The sequence below is a fragment of the Thermobia domestica genome, chromosome 1 (assembly GCF_964235325.1).
Source record: "Thermobia domestica chromosome 1, izTheDome1.hap1.1, whole genome shotgun sequence".
Classification (NCBI taxonomy): Eukaryota; Metazoa; Arthropoda; class Insecta; order Zygentoma; family Lepismatidae; genus Thermobia; species Thermobia domestica.
Genome location: NC_137454.1, coordinates 186,576,957 through 186,593,356, shown reverse-complemented (window position 1 = coordinate 186,593,356; position 16,400 = coordinate 186,576,957).

Sequence of the window (16,400 nt, the reverse complement as noted above, 5' to 3'; positions counted from 1 at the left end):
GCCCCAAATTTTGTCTCGTGCGCATCCCTACACTACAGCACGAAGTTCAGTTTGAACTACTACAGAATACGATTCTTTCTAAAAAAAAAATAAAAAAATAAAATAAAATAAAAAAATAAAAATAAAAATAAAATAAAATAAAGTAAAATAAATGTACCGGTAAAAGTCAAGAGAAATCAATTACATCTCACATTCCTTTATGGCAGACGGACACAAATCATAACACTTATCCCAAAAAGCACTTTTCACATCGAACTATTGGGGGGACTGTCCCCCCAGGTCCAAGATTGGGGGGACATGTTCCTCTCATCCTCCCGGGCCTTGCGCCAGTAGCTCCCCCCAATATTTTCTTCAAGTCGGCGCCTATGGTACTGCTACTTAGAGCTACTTTTAAGAGCTCCAAACTCTGGGATGGGTTTTATTTATATATAAAATAAGAAAGTTTCCTCTTCTGGGGGGATCGCAATGATCGCTCTTCCTGGATCCGCACCCTGCCTCACTTGCGAAATTGTGGTAACAGCAATTTTGCTACTGAATTTTACATGTCATTTTGTTAGTGCATTACACTAGCCAACAGTGAAAATGTAACTGGAATGAAATAGATGTTTGTTAACTATATCGACCATGCTGATAACGAAAACGACAATGAAAAACTGTTATTAGCTCTCGTTTCCAAGTTAAGGGGGTGCATTTAATTATAAGTATTATATTTTATTAGCATTCATTGTCAATCCCTTCCCATTAAGCTTCGAAATCTCGATGATGGTAGACAGACTAAGTTTCTTACAGGCAACAATAGCTATGTGTATTTTGTTGCTATTTTTAGCCCGGGCTCATAGCAACTAGGGGGAGGGGAAGGGGAAGAAGAACGGAGGAGCGGAACATGTTTCCTTTAAGCGTAGTTTCAGTTTGATACAAATTGTGTTCGAAAAAGACTTCCTAAGACACTGTGAATATAATAAAATAAAAAAATGTCAATGATAAAATACAGCTTTTGAGATCCCTTACATCTGATTGCCTATTCTCAACCAATCCCACCAATTACAATGCAGTTCACTCTAAACAATCCAAAAGATAAACAAACTCTTTAAACTACCTTCCCCTAATTGTAAGCTACTAAAACGTAAACTAATTGCTTAATTTGCCTTTCTCCCTTGTTTTGACTTATACATAAAAGCTTGTCGTATAGCAATCTGAAATAATCCCTTATAACTAGACGAACTGTTAAGTCCTGCGAGAGATTTGTAACTTGTGTAATAATTTCTTCGAATACACCGTGTTTTCATATTTCTTTGATATCCTCAAGTGGTGAACAATCTGTTTCCATGGGCGCCCGATGGGAACGCAGGGATCGCTCCCCTGGCTCACGAAAATGTATACGTAATATAGCAAACCACGTATATTAAATACCAGATATACCAGACGTGATACAGAAACCATGGAGATGCCCCTCCCTAGAAAATTTTCTTCGGGCGCCCCTACCTCTTTCTGGTTTCTTTCTTATGCCATAAACATATTCAATCTAAACTTATGCTCCGTATCATTTTAAGATGAAATTTTTGATTATATTAGAATCATAGACAAAAGCGGAGCTACTCTAAATATTTAGTTACTTTTCCCCTTGATACAGTCAGTGTATTCATAGAAATTAATTCAAAAACATAATATTAGGAAAAACGTAAAGGTTGTTCATGTGATGAGAGCATTAGGGATGCGCACGAGACAAGATTTGAGACTGTCTCGTCTCGAAAATGTGCTGTAAAAGTGGTTTCTCGACTCGAAAAATATATATTTTTCTATTGAAAGAGGTGTGTTTCGACTCGAATTTTGTCAGGAAAATTCTGCATCGACTCGACTCGAGCGCATCCCTAGAGAGCATTCTCACGTATTAAATTCAGGTAGAGCGGAATTTTTCATAGTACTTTTTGTTAGGTTCTAAATCACATTAGCGTGATACAAGTTAAAGAAGAAAGAACTTTATCTTCTTCCATTATCTTAGTATGAACGAATCGGTGACTCATAGAGCTGTCAACAGATCGAATCGGTCGCTCATATGACAGTTAACAGTTCCTGTCCCTAATAGGACTGTCGCAAGTGGGATGACACCTGATTCATTATGACTCACAAATATGTAAACAATGCTGACAATTTTTGCTACAGAGCAGACAGGCTACATTGAGATCGCAAAGGAGACTAATAACGCCATATATTAGGAACGCGAAGAGACCGTACTTTGTCTGTGAAATCAGAGACCACGACAACCTCTGGGCTCCTCAGGTATGTTGCAATTTTGTGTCTCGAGTCTTCATTTGTGGTTGAATCGTAAATGATCTACTATGGGCTTTGCTATTCTGATGGTCTGGCGAGAATCACCAAACCGTGTGAATGATTGTTGCTTTTGTATAACAACTCCATTAACATGGTATTTCCAAGAAAAGAAAATCTTTCTTCATTTATGCTAAGATACCGTCGGCCATGCGACCAATGCCTCACGCAGACGGACTGCCTGTTCCTGTCCTACCTGCCTTTGTTTAAATGTCAACAAACTTTCTAGGAAATAAGAGGGCAGGAAACTGTAAGGATCTGGTGGCAAATCTTCTGCACTGCTGCGTAGACTGAGGTGCAATGTGTCCTTGAAGTTACATTTCTTAGATTCCCAAAAGGACTTCTTTCCTAACGACCATGGTGCTGTAAGAGACGAGCACGAGCAACTTTTCCCCCCCAGCAAATTACGGACGTGGAAATGAGATACTAGGAAAAGTGGATTGCATCAATGTTAGCCGATTACTGCTGGACACTAATCAGGAAATCACCAGCAGAAAACTACAAACGCCAGGCAAAGCGGTTGCGTTTTCAGTGACATTTCTCCGAGGGATAATAACAAGGAAAATACACGCATAAGCTTATATAGGCAATAACGTAAAGTTATCGTAACTTCAAAACGAGAGTTAATCTTGTATTTTCATTAACATTTTCGTCATCAGCATACCCGAAAACATAAAGATTAGCTGCTTTCATGCCAGTTACAGAAAAAAAGAAAAATTTTGTTGGCTAGTGTTATCGTTTGTTCAATAAATGCTTAAGAACTATTCACATGTTGAAAATCAGAAAACTTTAAGTTTGGATGAAGACTTCTAAGAAAATGCATCGACGAGAATATAATAGTACTTAAAGAGTCTTTCTCAAAGGACAACTATGAAAATCTGAGAAATAAATTGTTTAACCCGAAAGTCAATCAAGGAGATAAATGAAAACAAAATAAAGCAAAATATATAAGTATGTATTCTTAAATTATAATAAACTTATAGCTCACGAAATAAAAATTTTAGTTTTACGTCCCACGATTATGAGGCTAAAAGAAACAGATAATTAATGAGAATGAATGATTATTAAATAACTAATGGAATGAATATGTGGAAGGAAATAGGATAATCTAAAAAAAACACTCATACGATGTTACCACAAAAATTCATGTGACCGGGAATCGAAACAGGAACCTCTACACTGAGCCACTGTACCCCCTGTAAGATGCAGTTGATTCATCCAGGGAGGCACCCACAAGGGAGGGTTTACCGGGTCCGGATCCCACAAAAAAAACTTTCTAACTCAACATATATTTTTACACTTTCTCAATAAAACTATATTTGTTTAACAGAGAAATGATTGATTACCATGAAAATTTCATCTTACACTTCATCTGTACTCTTTCTCTCTCTTTTTTTTAAAAAATAAAACTAATCCTATTATTTTTTTTTAAAATATAGGTGGAAGTATTTTAGAATTGCTTATAAACGTTTCAGGTGCAGAATAATAAGCATTGACATAGACATGGTGACTTTTGTAGTATTAGACCCCCCCCCAAATCCTTGGACCCCTCCCAACAAAAAATTCTGGTTGCACGCCTGAATTAATCTAATTTATAATCCACGCAATAGAAGTAATTTTTAAATCTAAAAGAAAACTTGTTATATATTTGACGAAAATTATTTTTTAAAACGAAATCTATCGATTTTAAGGATAAAAGTAAATTTATCTCCTTATTCTTAACCGATTTATGTACATTACGAACACTTAATTCATTCTCATTTATATCATAATTAGTGACCAATTTTGACTTCAAATAATGGAAAATATTCAGAAGCCTTTAAAAATATATATATGCTATTCGCTATATTACATCAACATTGATATTTACAGGAATTATCGTGTAATTTGAAAAAAAAAAAAAAATCACAGTACATAGTGCACAAACATCTAACTTGGGGTTGTTGATTTATCTAATTTTTCCAGGACAGATTTCAATGCAAAGCAAAGAAACTTACTTAAGCGAGAGTATTGTATTAGCCAGCTTCGATTAAAACCTGATAAACTTAATGCAATTGGTCGAAATGACCGAAGATACATACAAAGATACGTACTTAGAAATACTATTAAGTCGAATGATAGAAGCTTCTTGCAATTATACTTCTAATATTATCGCTAATAATTTTTTGCATAAAAAGATTTAAACGAAGTACAAAACTTACTTGAATACACTAGATATCAGGAAAACTTCTCACTCCACTATACCCACTAGCTATACCCTACATTCAAATGTTAATATACAAAGAGAGAGAAAAATATTGTTCTCTTTTCAATACAGTAACTATAATGAAATCACCAGAGTAAGAATTCATTAGCATGCTTTCGTTCTACTAAGTAGGGAACTGTGTTACTAACAAAAATGCGATCAATAACTAGCTATAGCACCGAGTAGTACCAATTGTCAACGTGAATGTGGTATCGAACTGGCCACTAGTAGCATATAAAAGCATGTTTCTAGAGATGTAATCCAAAAAAAGATCTAAAAAAAAGTAATACTGCTGCGAAAAAAATGAAGGTTAAGAATAAAATGCTAGTGCTCAGAAGTTCATGACTTTGTATAGCTTTTCTTTCTCTTTAAAACCATCTAGTTGATCTAGCACGCCTGTCTTTGGTGCAGGAGATTTCTAGTTCGATTTCCGGTGGAAGAACTTTCAAATTTGAACGCATTACGATGGTTCTGATTCCATCTTAAACTTGTAGGGTCACGTCTCATATAGCCCCGGTGCTGGAAGTATAGACGCTAAACTCCAACCAACAAATCTTAATGATATGTTTTAATTTATGAACGTAATACTATTTAAACTAGATATTATAGTACATTTTAGTTGTCGCATGTAGCGTATCTAGGTATAGGCCATATTTTCTTTGAACAGTTCTAAATTTAAGAGGAAGCTTTAAGGAGTTTAGCCTGGGTTTCGGCTCTAAGAGGGCCTCCACTAAGAATAAAGAATGACTTTGGAAACATGATCACGTAGCATACATGTCTCTAAATTATTAACGTGATTTGAAAAACACACAAAAATTATTTTTGAGACAGGTCTGTCCATGAAGTGCGGACCACAATTAGGAACAATTTTGGTCAGACCCAAGTTCCCAGACAACTTGCATGTTGTTTATATTTGACAAACCAAAAGTATATTATTCTCTAGCGCGAGGCACAATTGGGAGTAATCAGTCTAGTCGACTAGAGGTTGGTCCTGTCAGGGCTGGGATTAGTAGTTGCGGGGCCCAATTGGAAGCAATTTTGGTTGGCCCTAGATTCCCAGCAAACTTCATGAAGATCTGTACAACCATATATCTCACTATATATGTAGGCTTATAAAAAAAAGGGGGCAAGGTTGCAATTTTTATATTAAGATACATATTACAGGCTTTATACGGTATTTCAGCGGCGGAACGATAAACAATCAAAAAGTGTGCGCTTAAAAAGTGCCCGCGAATTAATAGATCAAGCAGTGATAAACTACATACAGAAAACCGAAAAACTGTTTTTTTGCTCATCGCTAGTTCATACTGACTGATCAATGCCTAGAGTAAACTGCTTAACCTAGAGGGGGAGGGGCACGGTGGCTGGATACTAGAGCGCTTACCTCTGGTGCTAATGGCCCAGTGTTCGAATCCCGGCCAAGTAAGTTTGTAGTGGACAACATTGTGTCTGTGGGTTTTCTCGGAGTATTCGTTTCCTCTCACATTCTCATTCCACCATTTCTTCTATCATAATTCATTTGCCTTAATCACCCATCTTCCTAGCCTAACAGGCATAATTGTGGGACGTTAAACTGGAAGATTTCATTTCATTTCATTTAACCTAGAGACTTAAAATTTGGACATTACATAGGTCTTCTGACGTAAGCAGGGGCACACTCACACGGGGAGTCTATTAGGTTCCGGCAACTACCAAAACGCTTAATTCAACATATATTTGTATACTTTCGTAATAAAACGATACTTGCTTATCAGATAAATAATTGTTCGCCCTAAGATTTGACTTTACATTCCATCTCTACTCTTGCTTTACTTATAAAATAATCTAGATTTATCATTTCTTCTGAGAATATTGGTAGCAGTACGTAAAAATTACTTATCTTTTCGGGTGCAGAATAATACCTGTTTAATACTACATAGAAGTAATGTCTTGCAGTGTTGCCCACCAAAAACAAAAACTTTTGACCCTCCAGGAAAAAAAAATTGGACCCATTCCAACAAAAATTTCTGGATATGCACATAGACGTTAAGATCCACTAAGGAAGTATTATTATTATTATTATTATTATTATTATTATTTAAATTGACGTGTACGGAGAGAAATGGGGGTTGCAATTGTTAAAATAAGATGTACGTATCTCGAAATTCTTTAAGTTTAGAGAAGTAAAATTTGATATTCAGACTTTTTATTTAAAAGAACTAAACACTGTTTAAGCATTTTTTCGATATTTAATTTAAAAAGGATGGAAAGAAGAAAGGACAGGGGTTGCAATTGTTATATTAAGATGTCGATATCTTGGAACCTCTTAATATTCTTGATCTTTTTCATTTAACACTAGAAGCATCAGAGGGGTCATTTTGACCCATCTGGATGATTAATTTGTTATAATTTCTAAAGTAATGAAAATGTGGTCACTAGATGTCACGACTTTTTATCACTCTACCAATACTCTAACTTAAGCACATTTTGACCCTTAAGAATATATATATATATCACATTTTTTACATTTTACCTAAAAGCCTCACAAGGGTCATTTTGACCCTCATGCCTACAACGCGGATTTTTGACAATTGCAAACATTTTGATACTCACATATATTAAAGATACTAATTAGTATTACTTTTGTGACTGGTATAAATCATATACGATACTCAGATCGATACTATAATCGATCTTATCAGCTGTGGATGTACCATACGTCTGAAAGCTGTCTTTTGTAAGTTTACCTTCCTATTCCTCATCCCGGGTACTCTGTCGTTCCTTCTCAAGAGAACTTTGACGTCAGACTGATCCAGCCAAGGGCGTCTGGTTCTACTGTAAAGGCAACGGGAGCTATTCAACCTAGACTACTATCCAAACGGGTAGTCTAACCTTTGTTCATCTCATCATCATCATCATCACACAGTTAGGCTTACACTGCTTTCTTTACGGCCTTCGGGCCAGAGATCGGTATCATGTCCCTTGATACTTCACGGGACCTAGGGCATCATCATGGCCTCCCTATGGTTCTAGCTGCCCCTTCTGCTACTGCGTCAGGAGCAAAACGAAAAGGTGCCAACAATCCGAGTACAAGTCGTGACACCAGTCCTGCTAGGTCGTTAATCGGGAAACCCTATACTGACCATCAAAAGTCACCGCCATCAAAGAAAATCCATCAAGGCGACTTGTCAGATACAGCTAGTGAATCAGGTCTTGTAATGGACCTCGAAAATTTTCCCGAATTAACAGAGACCACTCGTCCACAAATCTATCAGTTTCTACTTACCAACTTTGATCCAAAGTACTCGCAGGCACACCATCTGTACAAGCAGCTAGTTAAATACATGCCACGCGCCAACATCACTCAAATCATACCTACACGTAACGGGACCATCTTACGGACTCCCGATGCAAACTTTCGAACTACCCTGCTCAATAAACATGGATTCGAAATATTTGGGAAAGGCACTACACTGACTAGGCTCGCAGAAAAACCGCTAAAACAACGGCCCCCACCACGTAAAGAGCCTTTGCTGTCAGTGGTTATCCGAGGCGTAGATACTGATATTACTGACCAGGAAGTCACTGACGAACTTACACTCGAAGGCTATACCATAACCAAATGCATTCGCATTCGTAACAACAACGGCTTAACCTATATGGTGAGAGTGCTTACACACTCTCAAGAGACCATCGACGATCTTCTGTCAAATGGGGCATACATATATCGTAAACGCCATAGAGTCGAGCCTTCTAGATCTCAGCCACCACTACCCTTACGCTGTGAGAGATGTCAAAAATATAATGCTCACTCTACTGATAAATGTCCGAACCAGCCAATCTGTGGGTACTGCTCCGGACCACACAATACGAGACAATGTCAAAACCTTGCTCAACCTCCGACCTGTTCAACCTGTCATGAGCAACATCCAGCATTCAGTTACAAGTGCAAGCAGCGACCTCCTCCGGAACCGACCAAACCTGAAATGACTGTTCCTTTGCAGCATCACACCAAGTCCATTCCGTCTTCTTCTATACCTACTGACAAACACCAGGCCGTCACTATTGAACAACTCCTTGCTTTCATCACACTCACACTTCAAAATATTCATCCTTTTCACCGCCCTCACATCCTACAACAATTGCAATACTCAACACGTGCAATCTTTCATATGAACTTCCATGCTACTTACAGCGGACATAAAGTATACTTTCATGTCAGTCCACTTGAAACCGAAGTCTAATTCCATCTTCCTTCTCTTACGAATCATCATGGCATTATCCTTTATATTTGTTAATATCAGTTCTCTCATCCAGCACAAACCACTCTTCGCACTTCTACTGCAAGAACACCGCACTTCAGGATTTCTTCTCAATGAGACTCGCCTTACACCTCGAAGCTCCTGCAAAATATCTGGATATTCCGTCACAAGAAAAGACAGTAATATGCCAGCTAGACGTGCTAACGGCGGAGTTGCAATAGGCTTTCCCCCTTCTATACCGTGTCGTCATTACGAACTTCCACAGCACAATCTTCCAGAGTACCTAATAACAACCCTCTACTTCAAAAACTTGTATATCACGCTTGCTACAATTTACGTTCGACCTGGTCATATTATTCCGTTAGATTTCTTCCAGTATATTTCAAATAACTTCCCATATTATATCATAATGGCCGACATAAATATCCATAGCAGAACACCTCAACAGCGACGGACTTTTCTCAACTTCCTTACAACTCACACCACTGGTACTTTTCATCAGCTACCTAAGCACACCCGGCCATCATCTCAAACCACACCTGATGTTGTAATTACTTCCACAAACTTACTATCTTCCTGTACAGTTGAAGTGCTGGATCCAATAGGAAGTGATCACTTGCCAATCAAGCTTACCATCAACCGCTCGCATTCTAATACCTCTAACCACAAAAGTTTAACACGCAAATCTCTCAACTATAACAAAGCAGACTGGATCGGATATCGAAATTTCCTAACTGCAAAACTTTCTAACATTCCCGAACCAACATCAGAAGACGATATGTATAACTCTATTAATCTCCTAACCAGTACAATCAATCAGGCCTCCAATAACTTCATTCCTACATCCAGTTCAAATCCATACAGTCCCAAATTACCACCGCACTACCTTCCGCTCATACGTAGATCTCGTCAGTTCTACCGAGACTACGAGCGTACGGGAAACCGAGAATCATTAGTTCACCACCGATACATGCAACGCATCGTCACCAATTACATCACAACATATAAACATCGGCAGTGGGTTAAAACTTGTAATACGCTAGCTGATACTTCTCATCCAACGCAGTACTGGAAAAGGTTCAATCAACTCAGCGGCAAACGTAGTATCACCACATATCCTATTCTTCTTCATAATCAACCGCTTCAAACTGATACTGACAAGGCAAATGCTTTCGCTACTTATCTGCAGGACATATTCACACCGCCTTTAACACATCCTAATCCTCGACATCCAGTCGATCGAATTGATTTTCAATCTCCACACCTCCAGCCCGCACTCAGCCACACATTGGGTCATACCCAAGAACTTACAACACCTATCACAGTCGATAACATTCTAACTGTCACCAAACGAAAACGCAACAGTGCACCTGGCATGGACAATATCTCTTACCGGCATATTAAAGAGGCCCCTTACTGTGTCCTTCATTTCCTGGCTATACTCTTCACATTCATACTCCGCACAGGTTTCTTTCCTATCACATGGAAAATGTCCAAAACTTTAATGTTTCCGAAACCTAACAAACCTACCAATCTTGTTTCTTCCTACCGCCCCATTCAGTTAACCAGTACACTCTGCAAAATCTTCGAACGAATTCTAGTTACTCGCCTTCACACTTACTGCACAGATCATCGCCTGTTACCTCTTTACCAAGCCGGATTCCGCCCTCAATTCAGCATAAATGATCAGCTACTTCGTCTTGTCAATCATATTTACAATCAATTTCTCTCCACGAAACCTTCTTGCCTGGTTCTCTTCGACTTAGAGAAAGCCTTTGATACTGTTTGGCACCACGGCCTGGTCTACAAACTTACTAAATATAATCTGCCTCTCACCTACATACGATTTATATTCAATTTTATCACTGGACGCATAGCCTACATCTCCATTAACAATTCATTATCTCATCCAGTATTTTTACATTCAGGCGTTCCACAGGGATCTGCTTTGTCTCCGCTTCTTTATCTTCTCTATGTGGCAGATATTCCACCTCTTCCAGCAACTGTCAGCACTTTTCAATACGCGGATGACACTGCATTTCTGGCACTTGGCAAAACCATACAGCACATCAACAAACATCTTCAGGAAGCTATCGATCTATTCACCTCCTGGTGTTCCAAATGGCGACTTAAAATCAACGCCGACAAAACTCAAGCAATTGTTTTTGTGCCTCCTGGCAAACGCACTAGGGTTCACCGCAACCCAACTTTGCTGAATGTTTCCGTTCAAGGAACACGAATTCACACTTCAAACACAGCCAAATATCTAGGACTTCTCTTGGACAAACATCTCACCTGGAGACCTTACTTAAAATCTATCTTGACCAAAGCCTATAATCGAATTAATCTACTCCGTCGATTGACTGGCACCAACTGGGGTCTCAACGCCTCTACAGTTCTCACTACATACAAAGTCTTTCTCCGACCAGTACTGACTTACGGATTCACAGCCTGGATACCTGCAGCACCCTTCTTTTATAAAAAGCTACAAATATTAGAACGTCATGCCTTCAGAATCGCTTACCGAATATCCTTACCTAGCCCCACTGCCGATCTCTATAGTCGCATTACTTTTCCCACACTTCTTACCCACATAGAACATCTTCGGTTAAAATATATCACTCATCGACTGACAATGAACCACCCTCTACTCATGGACACAGTATATACTGCAGCCGACTTCGTTACTCTCACACCATTACGCCCCACCCCTCTATCTCTGCTTTTTACCCTTTATCGATACACTGTCCCTCCGAATCATCCCGACATTCCTCTTCTCGATGCATTTCATCTCGATATTCATTCACATTTCATCTTTCCATCATATCATCCACAGTAATCCTACTGTTCTAACAGGGCACCAACTGTCTTACATTAATGCCCCGCGTAGCCCCGGGGCGAGAAGATAACCTCACTTGTTCTTCTAACCTCACCTATGTGTTGTGATGTGTATTGCACGTACTCATTACTTTCATACCACATAATCATTTCATATCTACCTATGCTAATGTTTATGATCATAAGATCATAAAATCCAATGACCATTAAATGTTAATAAATTAATAAATAAATGGATAAATATCACTTATCCCAACAACAGTAGTCCATATTCAATTTTCCTTCTTACCTCTTCCCGAGTCGAGGGCGTAACCCTTGGGTGGGGCTAGCTTCAGGCTAGCAAAAAAAAAAAAAAAAAAAAAAAAAAAAAAAAAAAAATCATATACATACTTTTCCAGAGCTTGCTCTGAAGCGTTGTCAAGTGCATGATAACGAGTTTTGAATTATCCTTCCTATTCCACATCCTGAGCTTCTTGTCTGTCTCTTTCTTGAGATCCTCTCGTCAGACTTATCCAGTCAAGGGCGGTCGGATCTACGGATCGAGTCAGGGGGGTTGCTCCACCTGGACAGCTATCCAAACGGGTTGTCCTACCTTCATCATCTCATTCATTCATTCATTCATCCTTGATCAGCATCACATATACGAGAGTGACGGCTTATTATTCTCCCGGTCTGCAAGATGGCGGACCCCACTGCTTCTGGTGGACCCATAGTGGATGGCCGACATGGTAACTTACCACCTGTTTTCCTTCCTCCCTCCGCTTCGGCCACGAAGGTGGTCAAGCGGAAGGATACGGGTACTAGACAACGAACCCAGTCGGGCAGTTCAACTGCTTCTACTACATCCAACGTTTCCACGCGGTCCAGATCACCACGAAGCAAGCAGTTATATTCTGATACTGTAACGCAGCCTCGCCATCAGGCGAAAAAGCAGCATCGAGATAGACCGTCAGACTCTTCGGATATGGATGCAGCCGATAGCCACACTGATAACGCCGCTAATCATAATAAATCATCTCTCATGGACAGTCATATTGCAAATAAACCCTCTCTTCACTCATTTCTTCTTCAACAATACGATACCAAGTTCAGCAACGAAAAGTTCATAACTATTCAACTTCGGAAATATTTACCTAGCATCCCTTTAACAGAAGTCGTTAAAACCAGAAACGGATACATTTTCAAATCGCCAGACCCACAATTCGCCATTAAGTCCGGAACAAGGCTTCATTCGAAATCTTCGGCAAACAGGCTACCATCACATCACTCAGCTCTACTCGACGCAAACAAGCACCGCCACCGAGACGACCTCCACTACTTTCCGTCGTGATTCGGGGAGTCGACCCCACTTACAATGATGAGGAGATTCATGAAGAACTTCAATACGAAGGACATACCGTCAGCAAAGTTATTCGTATTCGAAATAATGCTGGACCCACTTACATGGTACGTGTCCTCACCTCATCTCAAGACACGATCGATAACCTCCTCACTGAAGGGGCACTAATCTATAAACGTAAACACCGTGTCGAACCATCGCGTTCTTCACCACCTTTGCCTCTCAGGTGTGAGAAGTGTCAGGTGTACAACTCTCATCATACTTCTCAGTGCACCAACTCTACTGTGTGCGGTTACTGCTCTGGGCCTCATCAAACTCGTAACTGCCCAAACATGCAACAACCTCCAAAATGCCCCACGTGCAATGATCAACACCCCGCATATAGTTATAAATGTAAAGGCAAACCTACAGCACAAGAATCTCATCCGGAGCTTGTTGTTCCTTTGCGGGCTGCAGAACCGACAGTTTCTACCAACCACACAGTTGACGATCCGGTTACCGTTAGCAAACTTCTCGAATTTATTGCTCTGACATTGCAAAATATACATCCATTCCAACGTCAACATGTTCTTCAACATATTATTGCTTCCGCCAAATCCACTTTTCATGTGTCATTATACGCTACATACTCCAACAACTACGTTCACTTCCACACCACCAAACTCGAAACAGCAGTATAATTCTAGCAACTATGGATATAATTTTCTTATTTCTCAATATCCGTTCTCTTCTTAAAAACAAAGCAGTATTTGAGACTCTCTTAATGGAAGAAAACGTTACAGCCTTTCTGTTAAATGAAACCTTTCTAAAGCACACTACTTCCTGCACTATTCCGCGATACACATTATTACGTCATGATAGTTCCATCCCAGCAATCAGAGCCAACGGAGGTGCTGCGATAGGTTTTCGTCATTCAATTCCATTTCGTTCACATCCGTGTCCTGTATTACATATCCCCGAATACGTCATCGCTACCTTATATTTCAAAAACATCGCTCTTACCCTAGCCACAATCTACATCCGCCCCGGCCTTCCCATTCCGCACGAGTTCTTTTCACATATCTCTCAATCATATAAACATTTTATTATTCTTGCCGACATCAATCTTCATAGCCGTTCTCAAGCAGAACGCGATGACTTTAAGGACTTCATCACAGTCAATACCAGCGGCACTCTGCTGGACCTACCGTCCCCAACTCGTCCCATCAGTAATACTACACCGGATATAGCATTGGTCTCCAACACTATCTTCACCCATTGTACAGTAACTGTTTTGGACTTAATGGGGAGCGACCATGCGCCCATCAAGCTCATTTATCATTCCCGCCTTACTTCTCCTACAGCATCACCTTCACCACGTCTATCACCACGTTACGATAAAGCTGATTGGTCATCGTATCGCTCCTATATATCAAACTCATTGGCAGATTACGAATCCCCAACTACAGAAGATGAACTCACACACCAGGTTGATACAATCACCACTGTAATTCAACAGGCTTCCTCTCTATATATTCCACAGTCTGAATCCATTCCATATCGGCCGAAACTTCCACCACAATATCTGGCTATTGTTCGCCGCTCACGTCAGTCATATCGAGAATTCTTGCGCACCCGCAATCCGGAAGCTCTACGCCTTCATCGTCAACTCCAAAGACAAGTTCATAACTACATTTCGGCTTATAAATTACGTCAGTGGGTGAAAACCTGCAATCATCTTTCAGACACAGCTCATCCTACTCTGTACTGGAAGCGCTTCAATACACTCTGTGGTAAACACACCAGGACCCCATACCCTCTTCTACTACATGATACTCCACTTCATTCAGACACAGATAAAGCAAACGCCTTTGCTGACTATCTGCAGGGAATTTTCACTCCATCCGAGTCGGACAACCCAGACATGCCTCATCCAGTCGATCAAATCAATCTTAACACTAGATCTTTGCAACCGAACATCACTCATGCACTTCCCGACCATGTTCTCACTAGCCCTATCACAGTTGCCGAAATCTCATCTGTCATCCAGCGAAAACGAAACACTGCACCTGGCTTCGATTCTATTACTTACAGACACATTAAAGAAAGTCCTCTAGCACTACTGACACTTTTGGCATTTATATATACGTTTATACTCCGAACAGGATTTTTTCCTACCGACTGGAAAGTATCTAAAACACTCATGTTCCCCAAACCTAATAAGCCTCCATCGAATGTCTCATCCTATCGCCCCATACAGTTAACGTCTACATTTAGCAAAATATTCGAACGAATACTTGTCAAACGCCTACATCCCTATTTACTTGACCGCCAACTACTCCCATCACACCAAGCCGGTTTCCGACCATCATTTTCAATCAACGATCAACTACTCCGCCTCACAACTCTTATCACCAATCATTACAACTCCATTCAGCCCTCCGTTCTTCTTCTCTTTGATCTCGAAAAAGCATTTGACAAGGTTTGGCACATAGCACTCATATTCAAGCTCATCAAATTTAAGTTTCCGCTAACCTATGTTCGCATTATTTACCAGTTTCTAGCATGTCGTATCTCATACATTGCTATTAATGAGCAGCTTTCACATCCATTTTTTCTTATGTGTGGGGTCCCTCAAGGCTCTGCTCTTTCCCCTCTCTTATACATTCTGTTCGTTGCAGATTTTCCGCAGCTGCCTCCCGACGTTCACCTCTTCCAGTATGCTGACGACACTGCTTTTCTTGCTCTAGGCAAAACCATCCAAGCCATAAATATTTCATTACAAGCCGCTATAAATCGTTTCACTCACTGGTGTTCTCTATGGAAGCTCAAAATAAATTCCTCCAAAACTCAAGCCATCACTTTTGTTCCACCTCGCAAACGTACCAAAGTTCATCGCAATCCCTCCCTCCTGTCGCTCACTGTCCACGATACAATCATCACTCCAACTCGCACTGTCACATACTTAGGCATTATCTTCGATCAACATCTCACCTGGAAACCGCACCTCCAAAGTGTCAAAACCAAAGCCTACAACCGACTGAACTTGCTCAAACGCCTAACCGGTACTACCTGGGGTCTTCAAGCCAATGTTGTATTGAATACCTACAAAGTCTTTCTTAGACCAGTTCTTACGTATGGCTTTCCGGCTTGGATTTCCGCTTCTTCTTCCTACTATGACAAACTAGCCATTCTTGAACGACATGCTTTTCGCATTGCCTTCCGAATCTCTCTGCCAAGTCCGACTCGTGATCTCTATTCCTTGATATCATTTCCTACTCTCCGCTATCACCTTGAAGCACTCCGTTTAAAGTTCATCACTCAACGTTACACACATCATCAACCTCTTCTCTTTGACACAATGCATCACCTTGCACTTCACTCTGCACCCGCTAGATACCATTATACCCCACTTCATCTTCTGTTTACATTA